This window comes from Pectinophora gossypiella, chromosome 25 (genome assembly GCF_024362695.1).
Source record: "Pectinophora gossypiella chromosome 25, ilPecGoss1.1, whole genome shotgun sequence".
NCBI classification, from domain to species: Eukaryota; Metazoa; Arthropoda; class Insecta; order Lepidoptera; family Gelechiidae; genus Pectinophora; species Pectinophora gossypiella.
This window is the reverse complement of record NC_065428.1, coordinates 2,634,723-2,652,847: the sequence shown is the minus strand read 5'-3', so window position 1 is coordinate 2,652,847 and position 18,125 is coordinate 2,634,723. Positions and strand designations below refer to the sequence as shown.

At 37.1% G+C, this 18,125-nt stretch overlaps 1 protein-coding gene across 3 annotated transcripts in view; it reads left to right on the top strand.

Annotated features, from left to right (window-relative positions):
* Nucleotides 1-4,811: 4,811 nt before the first annotated feature.
* Nucleotides 4,812-18,125, top strand: part of LOC126378102 (limbic system-associated membrane protein-like) — a 214,842-nt gene continuing 201,528 nt past the window's right edge. For all 3 annotated transcript variants that reach the window (XM_050026270.1, XM_050026268.1, XM_050026267.1), the window contains exon 1: nucleotides 4,812-4,945. The gene's annotated coding sequence lies outside the window, so the exon portion shown is untranslated. The remainder of the gene's footprint in view (nucleotides 4,946-18,125) is intronic.

The following is an 18,125-nucleotide window of genomic DNA, read 5'->3' as shown; positions in this document are numbered from 1 at the left end:
CATTGGCCAATAACCCGACTGAATTATGTTGACGGGACACGTCAAACGGTTTGCATATCAGCGAGATGCCTTTTTGATTCGCCCGGGTTATTCATTAATTTACTCATTCTTCCTTAAATTAAGCTCCGTCCCTTTCCTTTTCGGCGGATAAGAAAATGACAGGTATAACTTAAAGTAAAATTAGGAGGTGTCTGCAGGAATCGGGGCCATTATTATACTTGTCTTATGTTTAGTTTTCTAACACCAATGAGTCAGTCTACTCCACTAAGGATTACAGACGTGATTTTATGTGTGTATGCAATGTTTATATTAGACAATGACCGCATATTATAAATGCATGTGTGCAGTCCTCCACAGTCATCCAGATAAGCTTTAGACTGCGGGCTACTGAGAAGTCGTAAGTAGGTACCTACCTACTTTAAGTCAGTTTTCTGTTATACCTATTACTTTGTTTACAGTGCTGATTCTCATAATGGCATAGAATAAGGATATACTACGTAAAGAACGGCAACTCTCCGCTCCCCACCAGCAGCTGAGCTAGGTTTACCTCACCCCCCTCGGTCTTACTTTAGTCTTCAATCGTATGGCAAAAAAAGAAAGTTATGAAATCAATTGTACCGGTTATCTACTCTGGTATTGTAATAAAACCATCAGCGGACTGTAAAAACTGGTAATTATTTGTTCTAAGATAGTAAGAGAAAAACGGAACAGCTGACAAAGTCCTTTTTCTCTTTAAATGTCACAGCCATCAATTTAACATTCTCTCAATTCTTTCAAATATGTTTCCTCTCAGACGACGCCCTGAGCCGAGGTTCGCGCCCAACTGGGCCCCTCAGGCCTGTTGTCTTAAACGTTGTACCGGGTGAGAGCCTTCGTCGCTCCCCATTTGACCGGCCAAGTAGTTAATGCCATCTGCGGAAAATCTACAATAAGTGATATCAAAAAAAATATAAGTACTTAATCTATTTAACAGAATATATAAATATCTGTTGCACAGTGTTGCATTTTACTAGAATAGCCGACACTTCATTCAACAATGTTTATGATGATGTAACCACAACACTTCATTCACGTCATTTTCAGTCGCAGTTTTATTTAGAGTCAATGAGTTGCATACATATTATAGTGGGTACCTAAAGATCTATTAATAATACAATGATTCCTCGTGACATTGCTTGTGAGGAAATGTTTAATAATAATGCGGCGTCGATCATGCGCGGATCAAGGGGGGGGGGGGGGGGGATGTTGGTCATGACTCGCATGTTCTGTGTTTGTTTGTTCGAAACTGATCCACCTACCTCTAACGGTTGACTCTGTATGGCGGCCATCTTGTTTTCCCGCCATTTTGTTTTTTTTTTAACGGCTATAGAATTTGACAAAGAATTAAACAGGTCTCATGAAAGTTCCACGTGCGATAGTCTTCCCAGGCTGTAGGGTTATCCACCCCCCCGGGCGACAGGTTGGGTCAGTGGTGGCCACTGCAATTTTATCTACTTCTCTACAGAGATAGTTTGTCTGCGATCTGGTGACAAGACATAAAGGATGGATCCGCGTCTACCGTCGATTGTAATATTCGTTTACAACTTGGCTAAGGCCCTAGATAAGAGCTTTAAATAACACAATCAATCGACCTAATCTCGACTGATACGTCACTATGCTAATGAACGTCACAACACTGGCTTCTGTACTTTGGCAGATCTAGCTCGATTACATTAAGAAAACATTTCAAAAAATATAAATGCATATTTCTATGTGTTTGCTGGAACCAGCTCCAAAATGAAGACGTGGCCCAAAGGTCTATGTAACCAGGCCAGAAAATTACAAAAAAAAAGATCTAGCTCGTACCACGCATTGCAGCTTTTGGCCCCGATTCCTACAGGCACGTCCTAATTATATTTTAATTTATACCTGTCATTTTGTTATCCACCGAAAACACCTACCTGCGTTCGTATATAACCGCATTACTTGCAAATTGCAGTTCAATAATGATTTAATTAAAGGCAATTTTCTTATTCACTCTGCTTGTAGAAAAACCGCATCTTGGTCAGTGTGTCATGAGAGGATTCATAATATGTTTTTGTATGTATTAATAAATGAAGTCATACACAAATAACTCATATGTGTTAACAGTCTTATTCAAGAGGTAAAAATACAAATTTAAGTCACTGACTTTCATTTTGTTTCCTAACGGCCGGGCGGCCTCCGAGGTCCAGTGGTTTAAGCGTTGACTTCACGATCTGAAGGTCCCGGGTTCATATCCCGGTGGGGACATATCACAAAAAACATTCCCTTCGAGCCGTAAAAGTATTTCGTTTTACGAAAATCAGGAGGCAGGACGCTTACTTTTACTAAAAAGAAAAATGAGAAAAAATGCTTTTATCATTTTCTATCTCCGGACTCCGGACAATGCAAGGACCCGAGCAATGAGAAACTATGTAATTATCACGTTAAATATGAACAGCTCCATCTATTTTTGTTTGGGTAACGTAGCCTGGAAGACCAAGAAGAGCTTACATGGAACAGATTAAAGAAAAGGTTAATGTCGTGTCTTATAGGGAAGTCAAGGAATTGGCCTTTGATAGACTGGAATGGAAAATGCGACATGACAAGAGGGTGGCTCTTAAACTGATGATGATGAGCCTGGAAAGTCGAAGGAATTAGCACTCAATAAGGGCACTAGTCACCATATGTTCCGTCATAATCATTTTCTGATCCCTAGTTTGGTTAGGACATTACAGGCTGATCACCTGATTGTCAGAAAGTTTATCCGTGCTTCGGAAGGCACGTTAAGCCGTTGGTCCCGGTTACTACTTACTGTTGTATGTAAGTAGTCGTTACATGACTCATGTCAGGGGCCTTTGGCGGCTCAGTAATAACCCTGAAACCAATTGGTTGGTAATCCAACGCCCAACCCACACGATAAGAAGATAATCCATTTTAGGACTTCATATGGCGCAGCATTTCTCACACACGGTAACCCACAGACAAACTCCCGTACCGCGTGCATCGTACTTCTTGGCTTCATTTTTTTTTTTGTTTTGGTTTTCCCCGAAGGGTAAGGCAAAGGGAACTATGCCCATACAGCCATGTCTGACGTATTTTTTTTCTTGATGATTAATGAAATGATGAAAGGTGATGATGATGAAACCTAAGCCCCCACCCTCGGAGTAGACTCCTACTCCGAACCCCAAACGAATTAACTCAAAAGTCCGCATAAACTTTTGAGTTATGAAGCGGCTTCCCAGCACGAAGCGAAAATAGGCAGATACACTTTGTTTATTGAATACTCCAATATAATAACACTCGCGAATGTCTTCCGACTAACTTAATGCGATCATTAACCACAAAACACCACTTCGTATTAATTATTTAGATTACTCAATGAAGAAAGCAACTGTCCCGTTCCCGTTTCCCGTCGAAAAGCTCTTCTTGGCTTCATGCTTGACAGTGCACCTCACTGTGATGTGTTTTTTTTGTTTACTTTCATACTTGATGAATGAGTGCAAGAGAACGTTTGAAAGTATGATGCCTGCAAGTACGATACAATAGTTCGAAATTATGTATTGAAATTAATATTGTTTAACTTTTTTAATGTTAAGTATACTTCTTTGTGTGTAAACTTGTAACGATTTGCTCGTGTATGTTGCAATGTATAATAATAATAAATAAATAAATATCAAAAGTTCCTGTCTTCTGATTACTTTTGTCTCTTACGCATTATGGGTTTACAGGCGTGATTTTATGTCTGTACCTTTTATCTCACCTTCGCTTATCTCTAAATATGACACCAAACAGGAGATCTAGACTAAATACTAACAAAGAATAAGATAAATCCACCCTTATGATATATGTCATAGGGTTGCCAATTGCAAGTCTACAGGAGAGCTTAAAGCTCAAAAGTGTGTATGTGTGAGTAAATTGGGAGTGTGTGAATGTAAAATAGTGTTGTAAGGATTTGAGGACGTTTTGTCGATAGTTTTATTTATCGACTAAATATTTGCGTGTCGAAGTTTTAGGTTAGGTTAGGTTAGGTTAGGTTAGATTACTTTGTTTGTTTTTCATTCCAGTGATTTGTTTACAAAATTATGGGGAGTTATGTGTTGATTAAGCTGTTTTAAAATCGACAACCCTAGCTCAATGTTACACGAATATTGAAATAAAATAAACAGATCAACATAAGCTTACGACTTTATCCCAATGGGGTAGTCAGAGGAATAGATAGATAGATAGATCGTTTATTTGTTAATATCCATCGCAAGATAAAGTAACTATTCACACCTCAACGAGCTTTCTGTTAGAACGTCCGACGTGATAGGTAATGCGCCGCATCAAAATACTATAATAATACTTTAATCGTAAATCCCGAGGTAACGAAATTAGGGTAATTAATTAAATTACATCGTACAATACGTGCGTTGTATTTCGACATTTGACATAATGAGTTTGTACTTAATTATCATAATTATGTATGAATGTAATCAAGCCGTAAAGAATAAATTAAAGAGTTATCGACACAGTTTTTATTTTTAAGTAAGTATCCACTATTGTCCTCTATTTAGATTTGAATAATAAGTACATACTTACCTACCACTTTTATACTTACGTTATATGTGTTATTTTTATAGAAAACTGTGTTGTGCTCTACATAGTGTACTTTGGAATTCGTTAGTAGTACAAAATGTTATTTTACTATTTAAAAAAATAAGAAATGAAAAAAAAAAACAATGTTTATATTAACTAATCTTTCTCGATAAAAAAAATCTACCGATATCAATACGTCACTAGTGCGTACAGCAGTGTGCACGCATTGTGTAGAGACGTGCTAAGCTAGAGTGGAGATTGTATATCGCTGTTCAGAAAGCCAAGCGTCAGAAAATAACGTTCGAAAACCAGCCGCCAGTTGAATTTGCGGCCGCGGCAACGAAGTCGCGTCGACTATCGCTCGGTGCGTTCCGTAAACTAAATTATTATTTTTTAAATTAAAACAGTATTCAAATGCGTTCAGAAATAAAAGTGAATAAAAACTAAAAGCTAATTTTTAAGATTTATTTTTTGAAATATTTTTACGTGTTTTCAGTCAGCAAAAGTGTAAAATCGGCATTCAAATTTAAATTTTGTTCTATTTGTGTTGTAGTGAGTGAAAAAATAAGAAAAAAGAAAATTGTGTGGGTTCTTTTACTGTGCATTTTGTGTCGGAGGATGGTTTATTCATATTTTATGTTTGAGTTGCGTTATGTTGGAGTTATTTTATTATAAAGCGAAAATAGCCCGTGGTAAGGGGTTATTTTAGACCGCGGCTGCAGCGTTCGGACCTAAATTTCTCTTTACTGACTCTATATGACATGGAAAACTATATAACTTTGAATTTATGCCAGTTTTCATTGACTCAATGGCGTCTAATATACATCGCTTTAATTACTAAACCGCATATTAGCAGTCACATGATACCTATTAGGTACTTTTTTAAGCGTTAAGAACCCAAGTAAATAAGTACTTCCCGAAATTAAAAAAAATGAAAACCATTTTTTTGTGCTGTTTTGAACAAAACTACGAATAACAGATAATTATGTATAATGTACGGTATAATTTTATTTCAAATATTTTTAATCATCAAACTTTTTAGGTATGTACTGCCTACACAAACTAAGTAGAAGCGACATATTTGGTTTTCTCAATTTTTTTACCTTAATAAGTGGGTACGTCGGTAGGTACCTACTAAAAATCTCTGACAGAAGCGGAATCTACATTTTGAATAATATTATGTAGATTACGAGCCATTTGCAAATAATTATGGTAATCATAATGTTGAATTGTTAATTGTTATCTTGTTGCACAGTTGTGCAAACGGGTTAGCGTTTTTTTATGTATCTACCTTGACATTCAGTTATGTAATGTAGAAACGAGTTCAGTCTCTAGTGAAAATAAAAATAGAACGAGTTTGAATAGTTTGACACATATATTTTTTGCGAGTGACATCACTGGTTATGATTTTTGTTTATATTATTTTAATGGCATTCCTTTTTATTTTTAAATTTAGAATTTGTTTTTTTTCTAAGGTGATCTTTCAAGTTATTAGCTGCTCTATGAATTATTTTAGATGCTTCCAAGTTCCTTTTTCAAGCTGCGTTTCCTTTTAATTTTGTAACTTTTGTTCAAGCGTTAATTAAGATTAAGTATTTTTATTATTTTCATGCCATTCCATATTATTTTTAAATTTTGTTTCTTTTTTAAGATGATATTTTAGGTGCTTCCAAGTTCTTTATTCAAGCTACGTTTCTTTTTAGCTATGTAACTTTTGTTTGGGCGTTATTTATGATTACTAATGATACCCCTGTTCGAAAAATGCGTGACTTACATCGGAGAGTCCCTGGTTCGAATCCTGGCTCGGGCTCTATGAATTCGATTCATGGCATTGAAACGCTTTGATGTTATTTACGATTGTATCAGAATTTTTTCATCCGTTAGAGTGGGCAGAATCATACTTTCGTCATTATCACTATCAGTTAGAAATTATAATTTTCCTTATTATAATTCTTTATTAAGTAATTATTTTTAATAGCGGATCTATGAATTAGGTAGATCCTAAAAAATAACGTCCAAATTATCCTAAAATTTTTGTCAAATTCTGAAAATGTTCAAAGTAAAAAACATTAATATATCCTAGCAACTACGTAGCCTTTTAGTTGTCCCCATTTGGCCGACCAAGTGAATGCCTCCCGGGGCAAATCTACAAAAATACAACAACTTTTCCCTTCACCTCTACCTGTTGATCCCCAAAGTTTATCTATATAATGACGACATGACTCGAATCTTATCGCCTGCTATCTTTTGTAGATAACTAACTCACATGGGCTAAGAGGCCAAATTGACAGAATCGTATCAAATCACATCTGTGAATTTTTATTTATTTGACGGATGTGAAGATTAGGTAGGCATTCCTTAAGGCCTAATCAATTATCTTTCGCTTCGATTTTTTTTTGACGTGAGTTATTGTAGATTTGCCGCAGATGTCATTAACTTCTTGGCCGGAATTTCGCTTCGATAAAGGTAATGGAATGTGTGTCCTTCTAGGTCTTTCTGCCAGCCTTACCAATAACCTTCGCCTAATATACCGTTTTCGTAATTCTCTTATTGTTTATCCGCTCAGTATTCAAACCATCTAAACATTTCCTTCTTAATCTTAGTCACTACAATACAATACAAAAACTCTTTAATTGCACTTTTAAAACAAACAAAAAATACACAATTGGGTAGTTTCTTAGGTCAAAGATATATTGTGAAATTCTGATTACCAAATAAAGACAGATGTAAAAATTACAAAAAGCGTTTTCGTTTTTCTATTTAACTTATTTATGAATTTAAATAAAGAAAAATGTAATAAAAAAAAATGTAAGTGCGACGTTTTGTCACGTTTTTCTATGACGTCAAAGGTTGCTTTTTCATACAAATTCCATAGTACCTAATCTCGTGTTTTGACGTTTAGTAAAAAGTAACTGATTCGACTAGTTAGAAACTAGCCTAATGTAACATTTTCGTACTTTTTATGCCGATTCAATAGTGTGTAGAAACTTAGGTATACATCGATGAAAACAGAAGAAGATTTTAAATAAGTATTAACTATAAAGATAAAGTTATATAAAATAATTCAAACTTATTTTAAAAGCACTTTATCATCGAATACGTATTTTTGCCGATTCGATAGTATGTGCCTAACAGCCTTTGAAAAATAGAAAAACATTTCAATAAACTACAATAAATATAAAATTTTAATTAAATAATTCTTTTCTTAGCCAACCTGTCAAATAAATTTCAATCGCCAATTCCACCCCTTATAGACGTAATCCCATCATGAAACGTCATTAGTGAATGATTTAGCACTTCCATTCACTCACTCATTCATTCATTGTCATTGAAATCAGTCATTTCCCATTCATTTTATTCAAATATGTATTTAAAAAAAGTAAAGGTGTTTAACAATACAATACAATTAAATAATTTCTGTCTGTGGGTTCGATTTTCAAAAAAGCTTACGTCATCTAGCGCGATAGTTTATGGAAGTGATCTTTAGAATGGTGATGATTTAGATATGATGCCGATTTTAGATTTTACTTTTATTCGTGCGTTCTACAGATATTGCCAATTTCCTATCTCTGGCTTACAATAAGTGATAGAACAAGATAGAGCTAGTTTTCGAACTAGCAAGCTAAAGTCTTCTTGTCCAATGTGGGTTGTAAGATCAATGACCAACCTCATCAACCTCAGGGTCAGGGTCATTATGTGGTTATTATTGAGTCGCCAAAGTTCCCTGACATGGCTCCCCAGCCAAATCAAATATATTTTATTGCACAAAACTTACCATTAACTTACACACATATGTGCACAGTATTGGTCGCCCTTATTGCGCTGCTGAAGTTAAATATGTTTGTACCTGAGAATACCTGGGATGGCGGAGTATACTCTAATTGCTAATTTTGAAAAGTTTTATAAATTGACGCTATCGGTATTCGAACCCGTACTTTTTCGTTTGGCCACCTAACCATATTTAGGCACTGCTCAATTGGCCTTCCTTCTCGAAACTTCCCCTTCAATGTATTCATCATCCCTTTATATTTAATAAAAATCATAAATAGGGATGAACCTTCACACCTTTATATTGTGACCGTGATATACATTATCGTTGAAAATTTGAGGTTCTCAGATTTCAAATCCAATTGTTCTTCACCCCTAATGTTTGCTAAATGGCTTATTATAAATTTCAAGGTTGGTAACCACTGTCTCACGGTAGTCAGGGGTGTTAAGTCAGCTGTATTTTTTTTATAGATAAAAGATGAATCAGCAAATTCGTTTTGGATTTTTTCAAGGTTAAAATGTGTGTGAAACTTTTATTATTGATTTTTATTTAATTTTTGCGTTTATTGCAAGGTTGAGATTGATATTTGGTTCGAGATTAATAAATAAATAAACTGGTATTAGCTAGAAAGATCACAAAAAGGTCAATGAGTGTACAAACGGCTAGATTAAAGCTCACGTGAAGCTTACTTTATGTAAAAGAGCTTATTATAAGATTAATGATTACTTACCTAAACGATAAAAATGACTGGTATTGAAGTGCCCTCATTGATTTAAAAGATGTGTTACTGTTGCAGTTTCTTGTCATTTCTTCTCCTTAGCCATAACACCTTGCGAAATGACGTAAATTCAAAAATGTTACATTGACCTTCAACAAGTTTAGCCATGATAATTGACGTTGAATAAATGATTCTGATTTCTGATTTAACTTTTTAAGTCGGGAATTCAGTGGTTTAGTCTGGATTCGAACCCATGAGAATTACAATGTAAGGCACGCACGCGTCGAACTGGGTTATCATGAATTACAGTTCCACTTTCTGATCCGGACTAAAACAAAAGTTACTCAATAAATAATATTTTTTTCCACTTTATCTTCGTATTAATGAATGGCACTGATATGATATTTCACTAGCGACCCGCCCCGGCTCCGCTCGGGTGCAATGCTGAGGAAATAATAAATTATTAACGACATCACATGTAAAACCTCAACAATAACTGTATTTCTCCACTATTTAATGGATGTTATTATACATGTAAAGCTTCCTCTTGAATCACTCTATCTATTAAAATAAACTGCATCAAAATCCGTTGCGCAGTTTTGAAGATTTAAGCGTACATAGGGATATAGGGATAGAAAAAGCGACTTTGTTTTATACTCTGTAGTGATATTTATTTAAGAACAGATGTTCATGTATTTATCAGGTTACATGCAGATAAAATATGTTTACGATGAACATAGCATATTATGTATTTAAAATTAGTCATGGGTCGTGGTTCTATATTTATATAAGTACTAAATTGTCTAAAGCACAATGTACATAATAGTATACACAAGCTCACGACTATAACCCAATTGGGGTAGCCAGAGATACGTCCATCGCTAGATGAACTAAGTAACCATAGCTCACCGAGCTTTCTGTTTCCTGTTTCTGTGTCAGGGATGGTCCATCATGATGGAAAGGAGCTCACCGAGATTTCTGTTTCCTGTTTCTGTGTCAGAGATGGTCCATCATGATACAATCCCTCTTGGTTTCATGACATTCCCCAGCAGGTTACGTGTTCTAAGTTTATCTTGCGATGGATGTACCTCTGACTACCCCAATTGGGGTATAGTCGTGAGTTTATGTTATCTATGGACCAGCCCTCTGTCCATTAAAAATGTCCGTAAAGATCTAATGATGGATCTTCTTGCATTTTTATGTCCACTTTAAAACTTATTCCACATTTTCTGCACCAAAGACTGCCTGCAAATCCATAGTAAATATCAATCGCATAGTTGCGTTATGGAGGGGTGTAGTACCGTCATGGAGGGGCATAGTGTCGCCATGAAAGGGCATAGTGTCGTCATGTAAGGGTGAAGTGACGTCATGGAGGGGTGTAGTGACATCATAGAGGGGCATAGTCACGTCATGGAGGGGCATAGTGACGTTTTAATTGTAGCTCTATCCACTTCCTTTGAAAATAAAGATAAAATAATCAATTGTAAGTATTTTAAATACGGGCCTGATGTTTTTAACTTTATGTAATGACAACAAAAAACACGTGCAAAGTAATTTTCGGTAAAGTACCGAAACTGCAACTGCCAACCGGCATTTTTAACGGTGAAAAATTTTAATCGATCGATTATGGCAACCACCTCAATCGAGAAAGGAAGAGGAAAGTCCAGTCGAGATGTTTTTATAATCTGTGGTCCGAATTTCGCATAATGTGGTCGTGACCATAACGGCTGTAACTGGACTCTGGATGAGCAATTTGTTTTTTTTTTGTAGACATCAAATTGGTCTAATCGAGCTTGGAAAAATCGCGAATACCTACTTAGTTCCGCGATGCTGTGCCTTTGCTAAAGAAGGTAGGATTTCCCTAATGCCAAATAATAAAGCAAGAAGTTAGTTCTGTGCAATTAAGTATATTTGATTTGATTTGAATAAATAATACTAATAATACTAGTCCGGTTTTTTACAGAAGCGATTGCCTATCTGACCTTCCAACCCGCGAAGGTTAGGTTAGGTTACATACCTCCGAAAATGCATTTCTCGGGAATGTTACCTCACGATTTTCTTCATCTTCGTCATTTCTAATACAAACTTGAATTCGAAAACAAATTAGACAATCATTGGTTTAGGTCTGTGCTGAATTCGAACGTGCGACCTAAAAGTGAGAAGCAAGTGTTCAACCAACTAGTCTACCATGGCTTTTTATAGGCAACATACGATAAGAACTTGCGACTGTGATAGGGATTAAGGCCAATATGACTCCACTTGTTATAAAAAGGCGACCAACTAGATTCGCCCACATTTTCTTAAAAAAAAAGATGGTGTAGAAATGATGACATTATCGATGATTCCAATCTTAATTCCAAATGGTTGCTTCAGGGCGTCTCAACCAGTTATGGTAATAGGCCCTACTGTGAGAACATGACAGTGTACGCTATTTGTTATTCATTGAAGAAATCTCTTTCGAAATCGAAGAAAGTCGAGACAAAAGGCTTTAGTTGGACATACATTCTTAATCTTTTTAAACCTCAGGGGTTAAAATGGCCACATCGAAGCAATTCATCTAAGAAAGCAATATTGCAATTTGACAAAAAGCGAGTGCGCAATGCAAACATATGTACATACATAGATAGAAACTTGCTTTCTTAGATGAATTGCTTTGATATGGCCTGTTTAAGCCCCTCTGTAATAGTGATTATAATTACATATAAAACTGAAATTAAGTGTTGTTTTTAGAATCTCTATATTTTTAGTATTGGGGTGGGCAGAGTCGTAAGTTATACAAAAAACAACTTATAGACAGTGTTGTACTATAGCTAGAATAAGGAATAATACTATGTACCTATTAGAACTGCATACATTTTGTTGGTGGCGCTAAGACGGTGTGCTAGTGAGATAGGGCATGGCCTCTTCATCATCCCCTAGCATTATCCCGTTTTTCACCGGGTCCGCTTACCTAAACTGAAGATTTGACAGGTCCGGTTTTTACAGAAGCGACTGCCTGTCTGACCTTCTAACCCGCGAAGGTTAGGTTAGGTTACATACCTCCGAAAATGCATTTCTCGGGAATGTGGGTTACCTCACGATGTTTTCCTTCACCGCTGACCACGTGATAATTATTTGTGATCCAAACATGAATTCGAAAACAAATTCGACATACGTTGGCCTGTGGTAGATTCGAACCTGCGACCTCAAAGTGACAGGCAAGCGTTGTACCAAGCTACCACGGCGCTGGGCCACCATGGCTTCTTCATTGACAAAAAATTATGTAAGAATAGCGTCATCTACGAGTATAGGTAGATATTTGTTCAGCTTCGTAACAGTATTCAAGGTTACAAGCACGACACGGTAGCAATTAACGGTTGGTAATTGCGTTTTTTGTAATTTCTACAAACAGGTACATAATTCTGCTGCAGTTTGTACGTTTATAGGGTTATTTCTTATTTAACTGTAAAAAAATAAGGGTTAATCTAATGGTTAAGAATAATTGATGAGTGTTCATATAAGGGTTTCGTTTTACCTTTTGAGGTTCGGAGCCCTAAAAATGAAGATTCAAAGTGTGACTATGTCACCTACTGAATAAAGATAATTGTGCTGATTCCTGTACACACCATCTAATTTTACTTTAAGTTATACCTGTCATTTTCTTATCCGCCGAAAAAGAAAGGGACGGGTAATCGACAGGCATAAAATTTATGGAACCGCACAGCACACGTGAAACGGGTTGCATAACAGCGAGTCGCCTATATAATTCTCCCGGGTTATTCATTCATTTTAAAATGAACTTTTGTCAATCTTCAATCAATCAATCAATCAATAATACTTATTGCACAACAATATTATACAAAGGACAAAACCTTCCCTTCCGTCCCTTTCCTTTTCAGCTGATAATAAAATGACGGGTATAACTTAAAATAAAATTAGAAAGTGTCGGGCCATTTTTGAATTTAAATTTGAATTTGATAAAAAAATAAAAGCTCATGGTAAGATGGCGGGTGGTAAAAACGAAGTTTTCATAATGGAGTGTCCGTCTGGGCTATGCAGCAATGCGAAAATAACTTGACCGATTCTAAAGAATGATTCTAAGCTATTACACAGTTAATGAATAAGTATATAAATGATAAATTAAAATGAATATTTTTAATAACATTTTATAAATTTAATCATATAATATAAGTGCAATAATATTGTTAATATATAGTAAGTTATTATGTAGTAAGCACCTATAATTAGTCAGTGATACAATTTGTGTTTATCATACACAAATTGTATCACAGACTAATAATTAACTATGTTGTCCTCTCTACCAGTTGCAGTGTCCTTACCGGGTCCATGTTGATACTATAATACTTACTTCTGTATTTTTATAACACCACAATTTGTACGAACACACAGTCGCAATGAAACATTTCTATTTCTAAATACAATCTAACTCCATATATGTACAGTAGAATGCTGATAGCTTATCAGAACTGCGTCAACAAACGCGGTATCCAGGTATGTTTTGATAACACTTAGCATGACCCTTCGCATGGTTTTTGCGGGTAAACTGTCTTTAGAAAAGACGACAACGTTATAGACGGCGATACGGCTAAACTAACACGTAGGTCTAATAGAAAACTCGGTGGTGTGTAAGCACTTAGATATCTCCCCCCCCCCTTTTTTGAGTTTTTTTTTTAAAGAACGTCTACTGCCCTGTGCCGAGGTTTTTCTTGCAGGTTCTTTCCCCCGGCTATACAGGTGAGAAGCTGCAGTAGTTTTAGACGGATGAGTCGTTCGTTATGTAAAAATTGACGATTCAAAGTGTAACTACGTTACCTATTGAATAAAGATATATTGAATTTGAATTTGTTCATCTTGATTACCCGAACCGGGATAATAATATAGTTGTGAGGTTATGTTATGTGAAAATAATAAGGTTGCTTCTATGCTGTTCTGGGAGCAAATAAAAAACATAGAACACGTTCAGCTGTTTGTCTTCCCGGGCATGTCGTAAAAACCGACAGAGGGATTGCGTCCTCTAACATGATGGACTAATGTTATGGGCGATAGGCTGATCCCTTATCACCATAAGGTTCATCATATCCATCTTAGGACTTCGTATCAACAGTGGCTGCAAGTTGTCTTTGATTACTTGTGGCTCTGCCCACCCCATTTGGGATTACGGGCGTGAGTTTATGTATGTATGTATGTAATAAGGCTGAAGCCTGAATGCGGATCTTTTCGCATCATACGCGCCGATTGATTTTTGTTAGTTAATTTAAAAAAAAAGGTTGCTATTCGAATTTTTCTGATGACGTCATCAGAATCTTTCCAAAAGTCGTCCACCTCTGGGGGGCTAAAATGGCCACATCGAAGAAATTCATCTAAAAAAGCAATATTGCAATTTGACATTTGCGCAAATTATAAAAGTAATATTGACAAATAGCAATATTGATTTTTTTAGATGAATTGCTTTGATATGGCCTTTTTAACCCCCCTGATCTGTAATAGTGTTTATAATCTGTAAAAGTAAGTACATATAAAACTTAAATTATGTGTTGTTTTTAGATTGTCTATATTTTTAGTATTGGGGTGGGCAGAGTCGTAAGTTATACAAAATCAACTTATAGACAATGTTGTACTATAGAATAAGGAATAATACTGCGTATAGAATGGCAACTCTCCGCTCCCCACCAGCGGCTGAGCTAGGTTTACCTCACCCCCTCGGTCTTACTTTAGTCTTCAGACGCACAGATGCGCGTGTACGAAATCGTCAATGAGTCATCATCATCACCAGTCCATTAATGTCCCCACTGCTGGGGCACGGGCCTTCCCTATGGATGGATAGGGAGATCGGGCCTTAAACCACCACGCGGGCCCAGTGCGGATTGGTGGTTATTAACGACTGCTAATGCAGCCGGGACCAACGGCTTAACGTGCCTTCCGAAGCACGGAGGAGCTCGAGATGAAAACTTTCTTTATTTTTGTGGTCACCCATCCTATGACCGGCCTTTGCGAAAGTTGCTTAACTTCAACAATCGCAGACCGAGCGCGTTAACCGCTGCGCCACCGAGCTCCTCAACGGGCTGTCAATGAGTAATGCTGTTCAAATAGAGTGCAATATCGGTTATACAGTGTCGTAACACACCGTCACTAGTGACAAGATGCGCCGCCGACACTTTTTTACAGAGATTGGTTGCCTATTTCTTAAACGAGGTGTATGATATAAAGCCATGCCCATTCACTACTTACTAGTCATATATACCTATACCCTCTACCTATATAACGCTCTGACGGTTCGTATAAATCAAGTTACAAAGGGCCTCTATCTAGAGTTTATCAAGAAAGTTACTCTAGTGATCTTTGACATTATATTTCACAATATCTACACTGTTACCACTTATGTCCGTGTAATTGAAATGATGTACCTATACTAGGGAAAACAGCTAAATAATTTCAATTTATTATATTCATAAATTGGTCTTTGCGAAAATTGCTTAACTTCGACAATAGCAGACCGAGCGCGTGAATCGCTGCGCCACCGAGCTCCTCATTGACAGGAGTATTACAAGTCAATGCTACCATGCTGACCGCTTCACTGCCAACCGCGGCGTCGCGCGTCGTGTGATAACAGCCTTAGGGGTGTGATGGAAATGTTCATTTTATTAGGGTGTACTAATCAAATTAGGTATTTATGGTGCTGTAAAGGTGAGGGTTGTAAAGGTTTTTATATCTTTCTTGTATTTGGGGTTACAATTACTCTTGTTTGTTTCCAACCTGTGAATAGACTGTAGTAAAAAGTTAAACCCGAGTATGGAAAAATTACGCTCTAAAAAGTATGCAACAAGAAGTATGCACACTATTCGGAAGAATTTCTAAGAAATATACCAAGTATTTCTAAAACAAAACGTCAAAACGAAAATTTTGCATGAAAATAACGCGTGTGTGGTGTGACGTCATCAATGAAAGCGAACATACGTGGAAGTCATTTGATATGAATTCATAATATACTATAGGGGACTTTTACAAAAAGAAAAACACGACCTACGAACATTTTCCATCTTTGTCTATCTATAGAAAGTGAACGCGACAAAATTGTTTGTCTATCTACGTGTATTTGCTTTACATGTTTGAGGAGATACCAACTGACCTATATTTGTTTAAAAAATTTGCTTGGCCTCTTTAAGGATGTAAAAAAACATGATAAGTGTCGTGATTCTTGCATTTTGGGCAGAGATAACCGATAGATCAAAATCAAATCAAAATCAAATAATATATACTTTATTGCACACAAGACGAAAGATACAGCACAATCTGGCGGCCTTATCGCTAAGCAGCAATTTCTTCCAAGCAACCAGTGATCTAGATCTTCCTGCCAAGTAGTTAAATGCCATCTGCGGCAAATCTACAATAAGTTACGTCAAAAAAACAAAAAGATCGATAGATCTACGTAGATTATGGTATGATCTGAAGAGATATAAGTCAGCTGGCGTCAGCATAATGGCGATTTAGATAAAAAAAAGCCATGGACAGAACCACAGTAGACCAGCAGTTCTTTTATCCATGTACCCTTGAAAACTACTCTGACTATGGGCACCATCCCACTCGCGTCAGACAGAGTACACGGCGGAAGACAAGAGGGCAACCACTGCCCTATTGTTCCCTAAAAAGTAGCATGGAGAATGCTACACCGCCAAGAGCGTGGCTCTTAAATTAGTGATGATGAAACTTGAAGAACAAAAACGTGAATATACCTACGCAGTTTGTCAGACAGAGACAGACGTTAGACTTTGAAGTACTTATGGAATTATTTATCAGATTGTAAACATAAGTGTTTTCTAGTTTATCTAGTAGATAACTGACTCAACTGTCAAAGTAGTGATCGCTTATGCTCAGAAAATAGGTAGATTTATTTTACTCTATTGAAGGAAAACATCGTGAGGAAACCCACATTCCCGAGAAATGCATTTTCGGAGGTGTTCACGCCAACGTGAACGCACCCATAATAATATTTACCAACGGCAACCCCGATGACGGTCTTTCGGTCCCGGTCTATGATCTGTGGATCTGCGGCTCACGACCAGCGATCGCGTACGCGCACAAAAATGTACAAAATAATAAGTCACATAAACAATCCCCCTCAAGAAACGAAGCTTTCATTGAAGTAATTCCGTCCACCATCAAGCAAAACAAACAATACAACCACGCCGGAGCTACTGCAGCGCCGACAGGTGGTATGTGACCTAATCAGTATTGAACTGGCTTTCCCTTCGCGGGTTGGAAGGTCAGACGGACAGTCGCTTCTGTAAAAAAAGCGGATCTGTCAAATTTTCAGGTTAGGTAAGCGGACCCTGTGAAAGACGGGATAATGCTAGGAAGATGATGAATCTTTTTTTTTCTCCCAATCGAGTAGAAAAGTAATGACATCAGAAGTTCACATATGCATGTGAACATATATTTAGACTGTTTATGTAAACAGTCTATATATGTCCCACTTCTGTGGGACTGTGGGGAGAGGAGACTCCACCACGCTGCTTTACTGCGGGTTGGTAGAGGCGTTTGGGCTAGTAGCCCGTGACCAACGGCTTAACGTGCTTTCCGAAGCACAGAATCATCTTACTTTTACTGGACAATCAGATGATTCAAGCCTGCTTTGTCCTTACCAAACAAGGACAGTTTCACAAAGTGATTTCGACAATGTTCCCATCGGCAATCGAACCTGGACCTCCAGATCGTGAGCCTAATACTCTAACCATTAAGCCACGGCTGATCAGAAGTTTACTATAAGATTTATCAGACCATCACTAATCTCTCAGCTCATTAAGGTCTAAGGTCAAAGTAGTACCAGAGCCGCATATTGTGTGCGTGGCCTTACATAAGGGCGATTGCACAACGGTAAGTTTACACGACTCATTGCATACGGCCTTGCTTGGTTTACTTTGGTTATGTTTATTTACCTACCTGTTACGCCAGTGGATTAGTGTAGTATTGTACCGACTTGCTTGCGCCGCGCAGGTTTGAACCCCGACGCCCTGACCCGAGGTTCGCGCCCCACTCGGCAGGCTCAGACCTGGGGGGTTA